Source organism: Phaenicophaeus curvirostris, chromosome 32, assembly GCF_032191515.1.
Source record: "Phaenicophaeus curvirostris isolate KB17595 chromosome 32, BPBGC_Pcur_1.0, whole genome shotgun sequence".
Lineage (NCBI taxonomy): Eukaryota > Metazoa > Chordata > Aves > Cuculiformes > Cuculidae > Phaenicophaeus > Phaenicophaeus curvirostris.
The window spans coordinates 589,273-605,033 of NC_091423.1; positions in this window are offsets into that span (position 1 = coordinate 589,273).

Sequence of the window (15,761 nt, forward strand, 5' to 3'; positions counted from 1 at the left end):
CTGCAGGAATTAAACGTTATATTTTTAATACCTGGCTCTGCATCTGCTACAGTACAACACTAATATATTCAACCCACAGATGTCACGATTCACTCTTATTCAAACCCCACTGCTAAATCCTCAAAATAACAACGCTTTCTATATTTGAAAGGTTACAATTTTTCTTTTAGTAATGCTCTCTAATTACTGAAACTTATCCACACGTGTAGACAAGTAAAATTCAGACTCTGAACTTCAGTACGTTCTAGGATATTATCTTTACCATTCCATGAGAAATCACTGCAGCTGGAAATACACGTTTCCCCACTTAACAGTCGATCAGAATATTTTTGTGAGCTACTTACTTGTGTAAGTGAGCTGAGATCCTTGGGCAGTATCAGATCTGTTGGTATTCTCTATCCACAAATGGTTAGAGGTGCTATTCAGGATAACTCCCATCAAGTCACTTTTGGTGAAGGCTCCCAGAGAGTGCGCAGAACTGTCTTTTCCATCATACACCTTGTGGAAAACAAATAATAGCATTGAACTGGACACCTTATCTAAATATCTGAAAAATATGAGTTTATCCTTATACAACACTTCCAAAGTCGGCTCTGTATGGCCAATAGTTTCTCCAAAAGCATCACGGTTTCCATTGTGTCAGGTACATACGGCTTGGTTACGCAGTTCAGTGAAATATAAAATATTCTGTCACTGTTAAGATGTTTTTCAGTCTTATTTCCTTTTCAGTTTTGTGAGGTCATTTTGAATGGAATTAGTATTTATAAGCAAGCCTCCCTTCTGAGGTTTCATAAAATCAGATTATTTTTCATTAGTCACAAAGGCTGACAGAAGCATGACCTCTGAAATCACCACTGAAGTAAGTAAACTGCTCTATTTTCTAGTGTCCGGAGATATTAACATCAGAACTGAGGGAGACGTGTTAAAGTCAATCTGTCACTGCTTATTTCAGATTCTAAACCTACAGCAACTTTTTGTCTTACTAAAGGTTTTAATAAAGAAAGAAAGGTCTTAATAAAGGTTTGAGTCTATTTCCAGCCTAAGTGTAGAGATGATCTTCTTTACTTATGTTATTTTATTAAAAACTTTCAATGAGAGACAAAATCAACACTATTAACCTCCAGTCACAGAATGAATAAGAATGTTCTTTAGATTGTTCACCAGAACAGGACAAGCACAAAGAATTGGCTAGGGCTTGACAATTTATTTTTCCTTATTGCAAAACCTTGAAAGCCATAAAGAACCGAAACAGTCCTCTATGGGTTTTTCTGTTTGTTTGGGTTTGGTTTTTGTTTTTGAAATCAAAATGAATTAAAAAAAAAAAGATAACTTCTTCTTTAAATTAAATAAATCACCTGTACTTTATCATGGAAAAATAAACAAATATGAAGTGTGTTTCATAATTCCAAGCATATACCATGCATCATGGGAATGCTTATGGAAAAGCAAATAATCAGTCTGAACAGCTTTCTTCTAATATGAAATAAAAGATAATTTACCCTGATGTCATACATGCGAGAGTGACTGCAGATAACTAGTATCAAAGACACAACTACAGTAAGTATCTTAAGCTCTTAATTCATTTCAAGTGCTGACACTAGCAAAATAAACTAATAAAGCCAGCATGCACAGAGATTTTTTAAGCTAAAATCCTAAATTTAGTTTAATTAACATAAACAAATATAAATAACTACCTTCCATAAAAGAATCTTTTGAAAAATAATACATGATGCTAGCCATTAATAGAACAATGCATTCTGTCTTTATTACTAAGGAAAGATTGTCTTGTATCAGGCCACATGGAAGAGCTCTCAGAAGAGACAATCGATTGTATTTAAGATTTGTGCAAGCAGTAACACGTATTTAATGCCTACCTGTAGGCAGAAATATGACTTTAAGCTGTGCTAAGAGCATCTGAAAAAATGCTTCCAAGCTTCTACCATTGTCCTAGGCCAGAACTACAGATCTTTCATGGATTGATTACACTTTATTTATCAGAAATGTAAATCCACTGTACAAAATAAATAAGCATTTGTTCATCATAAGATTTATTATTTAATAACATCCTGGTCACACATATTATGCAAAAACACAGAGAAAATTTACTTGGATTGAGGGATGGAATAATCTATTTTTAGTAGTCATTAATAATGTATCACAACTATGTTAAAAATGTGATTTTTCTTTACCTTAAAATAGAAAAGACAAAAACCGAAAATCAGCCGATGACTAACACTGTTCCTTAGACATCCTCTTCCAACAGTTTTCTAACACTGCATCTCTCAAGATGAATCCAGACACAAATGAAAACATTGTTTGATGAAGTAAAAATGAGATAAGACGTATCATATGACAGTAGATGCAAAAAAACCTAACAATTTTTAACTGGGGACACTTATCCAGTTGTTGTTAACATTACAGATAGAAGTAGGTACATGTCTAGTCTAGTAATTGAAATAATATTGCATTGAATCTCCGTGGACTAAACTGATAACTAGCTTGAATCACCCCTGGGAAAGAAAATTAGACAATTAGAGAACACATTTAACACATTCATCTAGACTTTATCACTATTAGATCATACATTTTTAACTCATTTAGGAGGATCCATTTGACATTCACATGTTACGATTACTTTTTCTCTGTCATGACCACAAAGAGAAGGTCTATATGGCCAAATAGATGAAAGACATGGAATAACATCCTGGTTTTCCTCTTACCTGTGACAAATTCACAGCGATTGCATTATAAAGATTTCACTGTAAGTGGCCACTTTAAAGAATTATGAAATTTTGAGTGGGAGTTACAGCAGGGAGATCGGGAAACTGAAGTGTTAGTGATGAGAAAGGATAAGGTTTAAAATAAACAGATAATCCAGGTCCTCAGTTTTGCCATATGCCTCAAAATGGTGATTCTGTTTCTATTTCTTTACTTGAGTTCAGATTTCTTCCCTGCTAATTCAAGTTCAGACTTTGCCACAGCTGCAGAAAACTTTGCCTGCTACTCAGTCATTAACCTGCGTGAATTCTCCTTGAAAACATGAGTTTTGACTCCCCCTCACATTCCTACTGAGGTCAGAAACACCCTTGCAAATGTTATTTTTGATGAATTGAAAGGGAAGTGCTTGCTCTACTGCTGGGATTAAAATATGTAGGCACGAGGACAGTGCTGCAATTATTCCTGAGGTAGTAACGGTGCTAATTTATCGGCATCTGCTGTGAGAATATAAAATCAGACACTCCCCTGAAGGAGAGGGAAAGGCTGGCTGGATTTTCTTCAATTCCAGTTTCTCATTCTGACAGTAAAGAGAAATTACTTACAAATAAACATTTCAATTTTCTTTGATTGCAGAGATTTTAATGGCATAAAATCATCACAAAGGGAAATGTATTTTAAAAGCTTTTATGGTTTGAGGGATAATTCCTGTATAGCCTCCTGACATTTTTATGCACCTTCCTATATATATTCCAAAATCTCTTAATTACATCCTCATGGAATTCTTAGTGCTCCAGTCTCAAACTAATAGCGATATTATATACACCATAAGACATTCATGTTGAGTTGACCTTGGCGTTATCAAGATTCTTTCCTCACGCTTCTTTCCTTCACTCCTCTTTCTCACACACTCTTGCACAGCATTTTTTGCCCTTTTACACATCCCCTTTTCCCAAGGCACCACCACCTTGGCTATGGGGCTCAACCACCCCCTGTGGAAGGCTGGGCACCTGCACCCAATGTGGAACGACGTATGTACCTATTTTCTTTAAAAACAGAATAAGGTGGGAAAATGCCCTGCATTTCAGCAGAGGTTTTATAAATATTCTGCATCCTTAGTGCATCCCTTGCAAGTTGCCTGCAAGGTCATCTTGGGACTTTCCCCTGTGCAGACACAAGACAGAAAACTGGGGCTTATAACATATTTTGTTCATATTTAGGATACAAATAGGTAAGGAAGAAAACTTCAGAAGCCCACAGCTCTCCCAAAAGGGAGGGGAGGATTATGTTATGTCAGTTGAGAGTGAACTCGTTCTTGCTGAAAAACTAGGCGCTGTAGTCCATAAGACATTTTCCTTTTTCCTAACTGATATTTAAAGGCTACTTTCTTTGCAAAACAAATTAAAAAACAAAATGGAGAAGGAATGCAATAGTGACTTGTGATAAATTGCTGAAGAAGAAAAATACATGACCTTGTATGAAGGAGAAAACATCAATTCACACGTGTACAAACAAAATTGACAATTAGTCCTAAAGATGATTTAGCCCTGAAATACGAGAGTTTGTAGAGGAATGAGGTTTAAAAACAAAACAGTGGGCATTTCTTTGCCTCTGTTTATTGCCTTTTAGTGCCCATTTCTTGAGTTTTCTGTCTGTGCAAGTGTGGAAGAACAGAGCAGAGCTGTAGAAATCACAGACACAGGCAATTGTTGAGGGGTTTATGTTTTAGAAGCAGAGACTCAGTTTGGACAAGAGAAGGCTGAGAAGGGATATGATTGAAGTTTACAAAATCATGAAGGTATTGGAGAGCAAGCTTGCAAAACTATTCATCACACCAGCACTGTTAGAGCAAAGGGCACTTAATGAAACTAGATGTTTCATTAATCAATTAAGAATGTGGATTTCAAAGAGATGAAAACGACGACTTCTTCATGCAGTACATAGTGAACTTCCACGATTTGATGGCATCGAGTAAGTTTCTAGCAGCATTAATTAATTTAAAGGACTAGCAGATTTCAAAGACAACACGTTAGGAGCAGGTGGAAGAGACGGCAAAGTGCTGCTTAACTTAACCCACCAGGAGCCTGAGGGACCGTAGGGGCGATGGAGCACAGACAGTGGCCAAGCTTGTGTGACCTGAATAAATTACCGATTGCTATAATCAGGGCAAGTGCACTGAGCTACATACGTGCAAAGCTACTGGGAGACTGAGGGACCACATCCGAGAAGCTCAGTGGGGAGTTGAAGTCCTTGTCTGCACTGTCAGACTACGGGAGGGGACAATATCGACCGAGGGACAATACACACCTCGTATTTTGCCCACTTACTCAATCCATTTTGATCTAAAAGAAAAACCACAGGCCACGGTCTGGCAGTGTTTAATTCACTGTGTCCACACAAGCACGGAGGTGTTTATTATCAACAATTTTGTGGGTAAAGACGGAGAAAATGCTGTTCTTTTGACTGTAACTTTCTAATCCCGTAGGGGATTCTTAAAGGTTTGCTTATTTCATGGTGTAATTCAGTCTTGTTAAAAAGAACAGGTGTAACAACAAAGTTACGAATGTCTAGATTAATAAAGTCAATACTTATTGATTTATACTTATAGAGAGGGGTCTCTTATTTTTATTTCCTTCCCACCTTCACTATAAGGAAACTTATAACTTCAAATCGAATTTTCACACTAATCTACATAAAGTGTCTCTTAAGATAACAAAAAGGATAAAAATAGGGCTACCAAAACTGGATTCATAAAACTTGGTATTTTTTCCAGCCCCAGGGTTTTTCCCAGAAAAGAACTATTCGCTGACCTGGAGCTGACTTTGAACAATAAGACATTATGTTTAAATATTGTAGTTCACGATGCTGTATTACAGGTTTTAAAATGTAAACAAAACAAGCCAAACCAAAACAAAGCCAGGTAAGAGTTAAAAGAATGAAAACACAATATGAAAAAGGACCCTTAAAACCAGCCAGTTGCATTGTGTCAGTATGGAACACTTGGAAAATGTGCATTTCAGAGTTGTTTCCTCTACTGATACTCAGTCCTGTTTCTGTGTGTCTTTATGGCTATATCTACGGTAATTAGCTGTCTATTGTGTCCCACCAACATTGCATTTATTTTCTTATTTTCTAGGGCTGCAATCAGCTTGTACTGTAAAAGTTTTAATATTTTATCATTTTCTTTAATTATTTATAAGCCGTGTACATAACTCGTGATTCATTTCAACCCCCAAACAGATATACAAGTGAGAGAGTTAAAAAAAACTAAATTATATATGAAGAAAGTGACAGGGGACAGGACAAGAGGGAATGGCCTCAAGCTCCGCCAGGGGAGATTTAGGCTGGACATTAGGAAAAAATTTTTCACAGAAAGGGTCATTGGTCACTGGCAGAGGCTGCCCAGGGAGGGGGTTGATTCACCTTCCCTGGAGGTGTTTAAGGCACGGGTGGACGAGGTGCTAAGGGACATGGTTTAGTGTTTGATAGGAATGGTTGGACTGGATGATCCGGTGGGTCCCTTCCAACCTGGCGATTCTATGATATCTGGCCGCTCCCCGCCCCTCCTCCCCCGCCTGCGGCCGCCGCCCCCGCCCCCTCCCTCCAGCTCCAGCCCCGGTCGCTCCCCCGGCCCCGGCCCTCGCGCCGCCCGCTCCGCTCCCTCCTCCTCCCCGGCCCCGGGAGCCCCGGGACGCAGAGGGGGCTGCGGGCAGGAGCCGGGCGGGTCCGAGCTCCCCTGGGGGCCGCTCCCCCCGCTCCCCGGCGCCGCCGCTCCCCGCCCTCCCCGCTCCCGGCGCTCACCGAGCGCTGCCCGGCGCCGCCGCTCCCGCAGCCCGATAAGCGCCCAACCGGTCGCGGACACTGGGGCCGCTGGAACCGCCCAACGGGGCAACGGCTCCAACCGCCCCCCCCGCGCCCGGGACCCGCCGGGGCTGGGAACGGGTCAGCTGCGCCTCGGGGGGGACCCCGAGCGGCCATTTTGGGGCCTCGTGAGTGCCTCGGGGGGGAAGGTGTTTGTGTTGATCAATCGCCCCCGGGTACTTGAAGTTTGGCCCCAGAGCCGCTGGCTCCATGTGCCCCAACAGTGTGAAATCCAGGTGTCCTGGTCCTATTCTCACAGGAGGATTTAGCAGAAAGGGTGTTTAAATTAGAAATCCTCCAGGACTTCGTTCACAATAATTTAATGCGTCTCTGGGGTTTCACTGTCTTCGCGTGAAAAGAGAATTTCCAATAAAATGCACAGTAACAGACAGAGATTTCCCTAAATTTTTAGTAACATTTTTCATAATGTGTGCTAGGAATATAATAGTTTATCAATTCTGTATTTGAACCCATTAAACATTATCCTCTTAGTGCTTTTATTTGTGAGCAGAAGGACTGTTCGCTCCTACACATAACCGTGTCGTATTTGTGGACAATGAGAGAAATTCCTTAGGGAAAGGAATATTCTGGAATAAAAAAATTAGTTATGGTAATTCATGGTTGGTAGGTGAATAACAGAACAGTGAAGTGCGAATAATGAAGTAGAAAGTGCAGTCCTTGTTCAGAAATTTGATCAAATGGAAGATTCCTAAGGACCAGAAATGTTTATGGGGTTCTCGGTTTCATTTGGGTTTCATGAAGGTCCAAGGAAAATCATTCTTTGCCTTCAAATCTTTTCTGCAAAGGTTGAAGAAGCTTTGGGAGTGGGAGACTAATATAAACGCTTTTGTACCCCTAAATCCTACCTGAATTACAATGTTCAATCACAAGGGGGCAGTTAAGCTTCACAGGTAATTTCTTTACTCTCTTTGCTCTTGATCCAGCCTCAAAAAATGTCACCGTGTGTCTCCTGGCTCAGTTCATCCTTTTTTTCCTAATGAATAAGCATTCTTCACATATCTGAAAGAGAACAGCTTAATATATTTACTCTACTTCGATCCCATAGACCTATAGTGCAAGACTATTAATAAAAGTGAGGTTACAGAGCTTCTTCATGTTCTTTTCATTTAGCTGCAATGCGCACTGTGAACTTTCATCGAAGTGATTTATATCAAGAATTACTCAAGTTGTTCCTATTGGTTTTTTTAAATTTTGGCTACAAGCAAATTATCTGTTTATCTTATCTGAATTTTGATATTTTTATATTATCATTATTTAAAACTGATACTGTTGGAAATTTTTAACAGGATCTAAGTTACAGGTGTACAACTACCTCCTGAGGATCATTTCATGCTCACCTCGAGTTCCTACTGGAAACAGGGCCCTGGGTTACCAGCTGCTATTACAGGAGCTGTTCTAGGGTGTGTTTGCTCCTCTTCTCAATCCTTCTCAGTCATTTATGAGTTAAAAATGTTGTGATAATTGTATGGCTGCTTTGGCTTCTTCTTGGTTTGGGGTTAATTTGCTTCATTTCTCACACAGAAATTGGTTTGCTATGGCTTTCAGACCAAAGTTTTTCTTTTGGATTCGTCTGTGTCTGCATTTTGAGTGTAAGAGCCAAAATCAACAAAAGTTTCTTGGAGATACCCTACAGAATAACATGCGACTGGATCCTGGGCACCTCACTCAGAGGCAGAGAGAGCTGAAAAAGTGTAATGTTGTCATTTTAATTTTCTCCCCTAAAGTTGGCTTTGGACTGAAAAAACTCCTGTAAGAACATCAACAGGAGAGAGTGCAGCAGCTTTTGACCTTGTTCCTCCACCCCTTGTTGTCATTTCTCCTTTTCTGAGTGTGTATAGAGAGTAAATGCTTTAATTTATCTTCTCCAACCTGCATCATCTTACTACTTGATTTTCTCATGAGCAAAATGGCCAAACCATCCCTTTTGGTCTTTTGTGACCACGGCTGATCCCATCTGCTGCTTCACTTTGGCTGCTTTCCATCATGAGCATCTTCAGTGTCTCTGATGCACGACTGTGATTTAAAAATAAATTGAATTGGCTTATTGAAGACCCAAATTTCACTCCTCCCTTTCCCTGGGCAGACTTGAAGATGCTCTGTCCCAGCGAACACCTAAAGGAGAATGAAAACTCCTACATTTTCCTCCTGTTGGTCACTGCTGGAAAATGGCAAATATCCTGAGCCCTTTTGAAGGTTTGTTCTTGCATCTCCCTGGTTTTGGTCACATGAGTTTGCTAATTAATTTTTATTACAACAATAATAAATTACAATGATGTCTTGATTGCCTTACTTGATTTTCATATTGTATCTTTTTCTTATGCCCCTAACCCAGCTGTTTTTAATCGACAATGTCATCTCCCATCCCCACTGAGGGAATCTATGGACAAGATCTCATCTGGATCACTGAGAGTAGATGCAGGCTCCCAACAACTCATAACAAAAATAATTAACTGCTTAACTGCAACACATGTTTTCTCTCAGAGGTCCCCAACTCCTTTTCAAAGAGGCTCCACGGGCAGCTTGATGGGATAAGAGGCAACTAATAAGCAAGAGTCGCCATCCGGAATCAACACTGGAGGTGGCTTGTAGCTCAAAAGCTGTTTCCTTGGGGGTTTTTATAGGCTTTTCAGCCACTTTTCTTTTTCTTCAAAAGAAATATAACAATTTTCAAAACAATGATTTATCTAAAAAAGCCCACGGTGTATAATTTTATCTTACTGTAGCACTGTATACAGATTAGCATTTCACTGTAGTAATTTCCTAAAGTAAGTTCTTTGCGTGTTTCTTATTCTGTGTGTGAATCTCTTCTTCCATTTTTTTCTTAGTTTATTTTTTAATGCCAGTCTGAATCAGTGCTTCTGCTCTCCTGAGCTATGGAAACCAGAAATCCCTTGCAGTAGAGCTGGTAGGATAAAAGGATGCTACACGTAGGTTGGCAAGTAGTCTGAATAGTGTCTAGCTGGGATGCTCAGAGAGGACTGGAACTCTTTATTTCTTAGATACCTTCTCTGTCTAAAAATCTTTCTCAGGGATTTTTCTGAGTGGTCCCAATGTCTGTGCCTCACAGCCTTGTGTTAAAGATAAATAATCTGTGCCAAGAAATAGATTATTACCTTTGTGTCATCTCAATAGGATGCTGGCCGGTACCTGTTCTTCTGGAACAGCTCATGAGTGACTTTGTGGGCAAATCTACATCCTAGCAGCTCCAGAAATTGTTTCTGATGGGAATAAATCTTTTTTTTTAATTATTATTATTACCTCAATTGAGCATTATTTTGGTATCCAAATTGATTTTGGTGAGAATGCAGTGTCCAAGTGGGGATCTGGACCTAAACGGCTCCAAACCACTTCAGTAGAATGAAATATTTCATCCCAATTGAAGGGAGATTTTCTTTAAATCTTCTTTTCATCTGCTCTTTGCTTTTGAAAAAATGAATTGCAAAATTTCAGTGCTTTGATACATTTGGGGATTTTTTTTTTTTAACCTTTCATTTTGAACCTCTGGTACCTCTATCCTAGTATTTGAATATTAACTGTGTGTTTTGTTATCTCTATCTCATTATTTGAATAACTACTCTGTGTGCACAATTTACTTATGAAATTGAGTGTTGGCATAGAAAGATACAAACTGCGAAAACAGAAGCAGAATGATTGTTAGTGATCTCGGGTGCCTCTGAAAATGCCAACAAGCCTGAAACAGGATTCCCCTTTTCCTCTTTTCAGGCTTTCACATTCGTGAAACTTTGGGGAAATATTAACTGCCCTCATTCATATACAGAAAAACAGATTTTTCAACCAGGCTGCCTGCACCAACTTCCATAGAATTTTAGATTATTTGGTTTTCATAGATTTTCTTATTTTTTTGTTGCTAATTTAGGATTGGATAAAGATTTCTTTATTTCCTCAAAAACCTCTTGCTGTTATGGAAAGGTTTTATCCAAATCTCTCTCTACCTTTACTGTTACCTCGTTTAAGTCACAGATCTCGACCCATGAGGACAAATAACCAGCAACACGTTCCTGGTTATTTGGAAATTGCATTTGATTATCAAGGGGACTTTTATTTTTCTAGTCTGTTGTCTGGAAAACTTATTGATCTGTTTTCTTTTTCATGGTCCCCTTGAAATTGGGGGGCAATTGAGGGGTGAGGGAGGCAATTGGAGGGGGCCTCAGGGGCAACTGGAGGGCAGTTGGGGTTCTTGGGGGGCAATTGGGGGATGAGAGGGGCAACTGGGGGGTCATTAGGGTTCCTGGGGGGCAATTAGGGGGGTGACTGGGGGGGGCAAGGGCATTTAGGAGGGGCTGGCGTACAATTGGGGGGGAATTAAAGTTCCTGGTGGGGATTTGGGGGGACAATTGAGGTTCCTGAGGGGCAATTCAGGGGCAAGGGGGGCAACTGGGGTTCCTGGGGGGCAATTGGGGCGGGGCAAGGGCATTTGGGGGGGCTGAGGGCAATTGGGGAGGGGGATTGGGGTAGCTGGGGGGCAACCTGGGGGGAATTTAGGTTCCTGGGTGGGATCTGGGGAGACAATTGGGGTCCTTGAGGGGCAACTGAGAGGCAGCTGGGGGGGAATTGGGGTTCCTGAGGTGCAATTGGTGGATTAGGGGAGCATTTTGGGGGGGCTAGGGGGCAATTAGTGGAGGAATTGGGGTTCCTGGGTGGGGTCTGGGGGGGAATTGAGATTCTTGAGGGGCAACTGGGAGGCAATTGGGGAGCAACTGGGGTTCCCCAGGGGGGACTTGGGGGGGCAAAAACTGGGGTTCTTGAGAGGCAACTGGGTGACAATTGCAGACAACTGGGGGGAGGAAGGGCGTTTGGGAGATGCTGGGGGGCAACTGAGGGGAAATTGGTGTTCCTGGAGGGAATTTGGAGGGGCAATTAGGGTTCCTGGCGGGTAACTGGGGGGCAAGAGGCAGGATTTGGGGGGCCAATTGGGCAGTGAGGGTCCTTTTGAACCAAAACTGTTCTATGATTCTATGATCTTGGCTTATGTGTTTCTTGGTCTTGCTTATCTTTGAGGAGCTCTTTCCTCAATATTGGCTCTTCCAGCACTGTGTGTGTTATGTGGTGTCCTAAACTTCTGCATCTTGGCAGTGATAAAGTGTAGCTGAGCAGAGGTGCATGGAGAACCTGTGTTACTGTGAAGAATATGAACCCAAGTGTTGTGCAACAGCAGCTATTTTTGAGCGTAAAAGCTAAATTTCTGGCTATACTGCTCTGTTGTTTGCAACATGTGAAAATGGATGATGTTGTTCATGGTATTTTGAATTTCTTCAGGAATGTACAGGTAACAAAGAGTGCATAAACTTTCCCTACTGCTGCGTGTTTGGAATGAGATGTCATGAATCACTGCTTAGGTACAGAAACAGCATAATCCAATATCGCAAGCTGGCATGAGAACATTGGCTTATCCCGTAGTAGTCCCTCTTTGGAGAATTATTGTCCTTAATGTGTGGGGAGCACAAAGTTGACCAGGTGTTGTTATAGTGTTTAATTAACTGTTGGTGAGCCTTAGATGAGGTGAGGAAACCAGATTCTTGCCAACCACGTAAATCCTTTCCCTTCAAAAGAGAAATTTCCCCAATCATCAAAAGCCAGATGAAGGAATCTTTTTTTGCTGTGCTAATGGTGTAGTTGGAAATGAACCAAATTATGTTTATTATTGAAGTCTCTCCAGCTGTACTTTCCATTTAATAAGTAGAGACTTGAAGTTACCACAAAACACCTGGTGTCAGTAAAACTGGGGAATTTTTGCAAGTGGATTTCTAGGAAAACATTTTATAATACACTTTTTATTAATTTGGATATAAATGATACTCATGTGAAATTGGGGGTGTTGGTGGATGAGAAGCTCAACATGAGCCGACAATGTGTACTTGCAGCCCAGAAAACCAACTGCATCCAAAGCAACGTGGCCAACAGGGGAGGGAGGGGATTCTTCCCCTCTGCTCTGCTTTGGGGAGAGCCCACCTGGAGCCTGTGTCCAGTTCTGGAGTCCTCAGCCCAGGAAGGACATGGAGCTGTTGGAGCGAGTCCAGAGGAGGCCAAGGAGATGATCCAAGGGCTGAAGCACCACCCATACAAAGACAGCGTGAGAGAGGCAGGGTTGTTCAGGCTGGAGAAGAGAAGGCTGTGGGGAGAACATAGAGCAGCTTCCAGAGCTGAAAGGGGCTCCAGGAAAGCTGGGGAGGAACTCTTGATCAGGGAATGCAGAAATAGGATGAGGTGAATGGTTTTGAGCTGAAAGAGGGGAGACTGAGATGAGATCTTAGAGAGAAATGTTTTGTTCTGAGGGTGGGGAGGCCCTGGTCCAGGTTGCCCAGAGCAGTGGTGGCTGCCCCATCCCTGGAGGGGTTCAGGGCCAGGTTGGATGGGTCTTGGAGCCCCTGATGCAGTGGGAAGTGTCCCTGCCCATGGCAGGGGGTGGGACTGGATGGGCTGTGAGGTCCTTTGCAATCCAAACCATTCTGTGATTCCATGATTCTATATTTATAATTTTAACTTCTAAATATTCTGCTATCATCAGTGTTACAGCACTTAATTTACATTTGATTCTATGAGTTTTGAAATATTCCTTGTTTCTTTCCTTGTTCTGGTAAGGTCATTATTCCTACAACATGATCCTCTTTCCATTCTCTTAAAAAGTTCTGTTGTAATATTACACTCTCTAAGAAATAGTTTGAAAAACATTCTAGTCCAGCTTGTGCAATGGTCAAGAGCTTGATTTCTAATTTAGGATAAGCTTACTCTTTAGAAATTATTCTCATTCTTGCAGTGAACCTTTGTGCTCCTGGAGGCATATCCTCCAGCTTGCCTCCTGTGGGTTGCTCACAAGGTACATTTAAATAGGTAATTTCCTACATGCCCATAGTAAATACACACTGCTTCAGACTGGCATTCAGAACTTTAAATGAAATTACAGGAGTTCGGTTTCTGTTAGCTAAATTGGCCATCTGTCATCTATTATGATAATATCACGTATACAGGCACAAAGTTCCTCTGATCATCTGACTTTTCTTAAGCCTCAGGGCATAAAACCCTATAAAACAGAGAAAATGCTCTTTACACCCACTGAGCAAGTGTAGGAGAGACTCAGAGCTTCCTGAGAGGATGGAGACATGGGACATGAGCATCCATGTTATTGATTAACACTTGGAGGGATGGGAAATGGTCTGGACCCCAACTCTGCAATGCTTTAGGACTTACTGAATCACCCTGATGTTCTTGGATGAATAGTTACTAAAATGACTCAGTCCCTATTTGGTAACTAAAGGCTGAGTGCCCTGTGGTAGGTGCATCTGGGGTAAGAGGTTGGTTTCCCTCCCTGCACGGTGGTTGGGTTCCAGCATTTGCCTTTCAGCAGGGCAGAAGATCCTGGTTGTGCCCTGGATCTCTGGAGCTGGAAGAGAGCAAGAGAGGGCTGAGGTTGCTTAGCTGAGAGGCAGCAGTGGGGTGGATCCAAGTGCTGTGCACAGAGCTGGAGTCTCGATGAGAGCAGTGGCATCTTCATAAAATCATAGAATCATAGAATCACTAGGTTGGAAGAGACCCACCGGATCATCGAGTCCAACCATTCCAATCAAGCACTGAACCATGTCCCTCAGCACCTCGTCCACCCGTCCCTTAAACCCCTCCAGGGAAGGTGACTCAACCACCTCCCTGGGCAGCCTCTGCCAGTGCCCAATGACACTTTCTGTGAAAAAATTTTTCCTAATGTCCAGCCTAAACCTCCCCTGGGGGAGCTTGAGGCCATTCCCTCTCGTCCTGTCCCCTGTCACTAGGGAGAAGAGCCCAGCTCCCTCCTCTCTACAACCTCCTTTCAGGTAGTTGCAGAGAGCAATGAGGTCTCCCCTCAGCCTCCTCTTCTCCAGGCTAGGTTTTGCTGTGATGAAATTCACCCAAATGGAAAGAAAATGCATGAGGCTTTCTGAAATGCGGGTCGCTAATAAGATAATGCTTTTTTTTTTTTTTTTTACTGTAGGAGTATCAGTTTCCAATGTATCATTCTTAACATATGCTATCTATAAAGCTTTTTATTACTTTTATTTTGCAGAGTAAATAAATACACAGTACAATTATTAGATCTGTGATAACATTGCCAAGAGAAGGTTTGTTTTTTCCAACAGATATTCTGTGTTTCCGTTAAAAAGGAATATAGTCCAGTTTAACAAAAAGGGAAGAATTCTGCTATTTCTGTTTTTTTCTTTTAATCAAATTGACCTTAATTTGCAAGTGCAGCTCTGGGGCTTCACATTTCTTTAGATAGGAGTTGGGTTTTGCACAGAAAAAAGAACATCTCTCATTCTGAGTGCTTATAATGTAAATCTACTAGATGCAGTAATTTAACATACATTTATTTCAGTGTAAATTAAAATTTGACACACGTAATTGCTCTTTTGCGTCTGTGTTGTAAATGAGGAGAAACAGTGGTGATGTATCACAGTAATCAGAATGAGCATGCAAGAAGAAGAGAAGAAGGATTACCTGTGAGAATTCAAGGTAATTTTCTGTCACAGCAGACACTCCTTGGGAGTACCAGAATGATGTTCTTAGTTCTACTAGTTCAGTAAGGAAGAAACCCTATCATCGGGGATGAGGTGCTGAGGGACATGGTTTAGTGATTGATAGGAATGGTTGGACTGGATGATCCAGTGGGTCCTTTCCAACCTAGTGATTCTATGAGTCTATGATTCTAGGATCTCCACTAATAGTTCAGTTTGCTTTCTGTCTTCTAGGACCACCTTAAAGCTTGTCAAGAACAGACTGAGGTGCCACAGGCAAGGTGGGCAGCAGGAACAGCAAAGCACTCCTCCTAAGACAAAGGATGAACTGGACCAGGCCAGCACTCCCGCAGATGTGAGAGATATCAACCTGTGAGGACAATGGCACAGAAAGTCACGGTTGCACCCCTAGCCCCTTTATTTTTTTTAATATTATTTTTAGAGTGAATTTTTTTTTAATCTGGTCCTATATAGAATGTATTTAAAGCTCTTTTAGGTAAAAAAATTATACAAAAACTGAGTATTGCAAAAAACCCCCATTGATGCCTATGATGTTCTTTAGAAGGCAATTCCACAATATATTTGGTAATTGCTATTTGATTATGTATCAGCGATATTAAATGCTTGTAAAAGTATACAAAGTAGCTGGATAAATATAAGCCA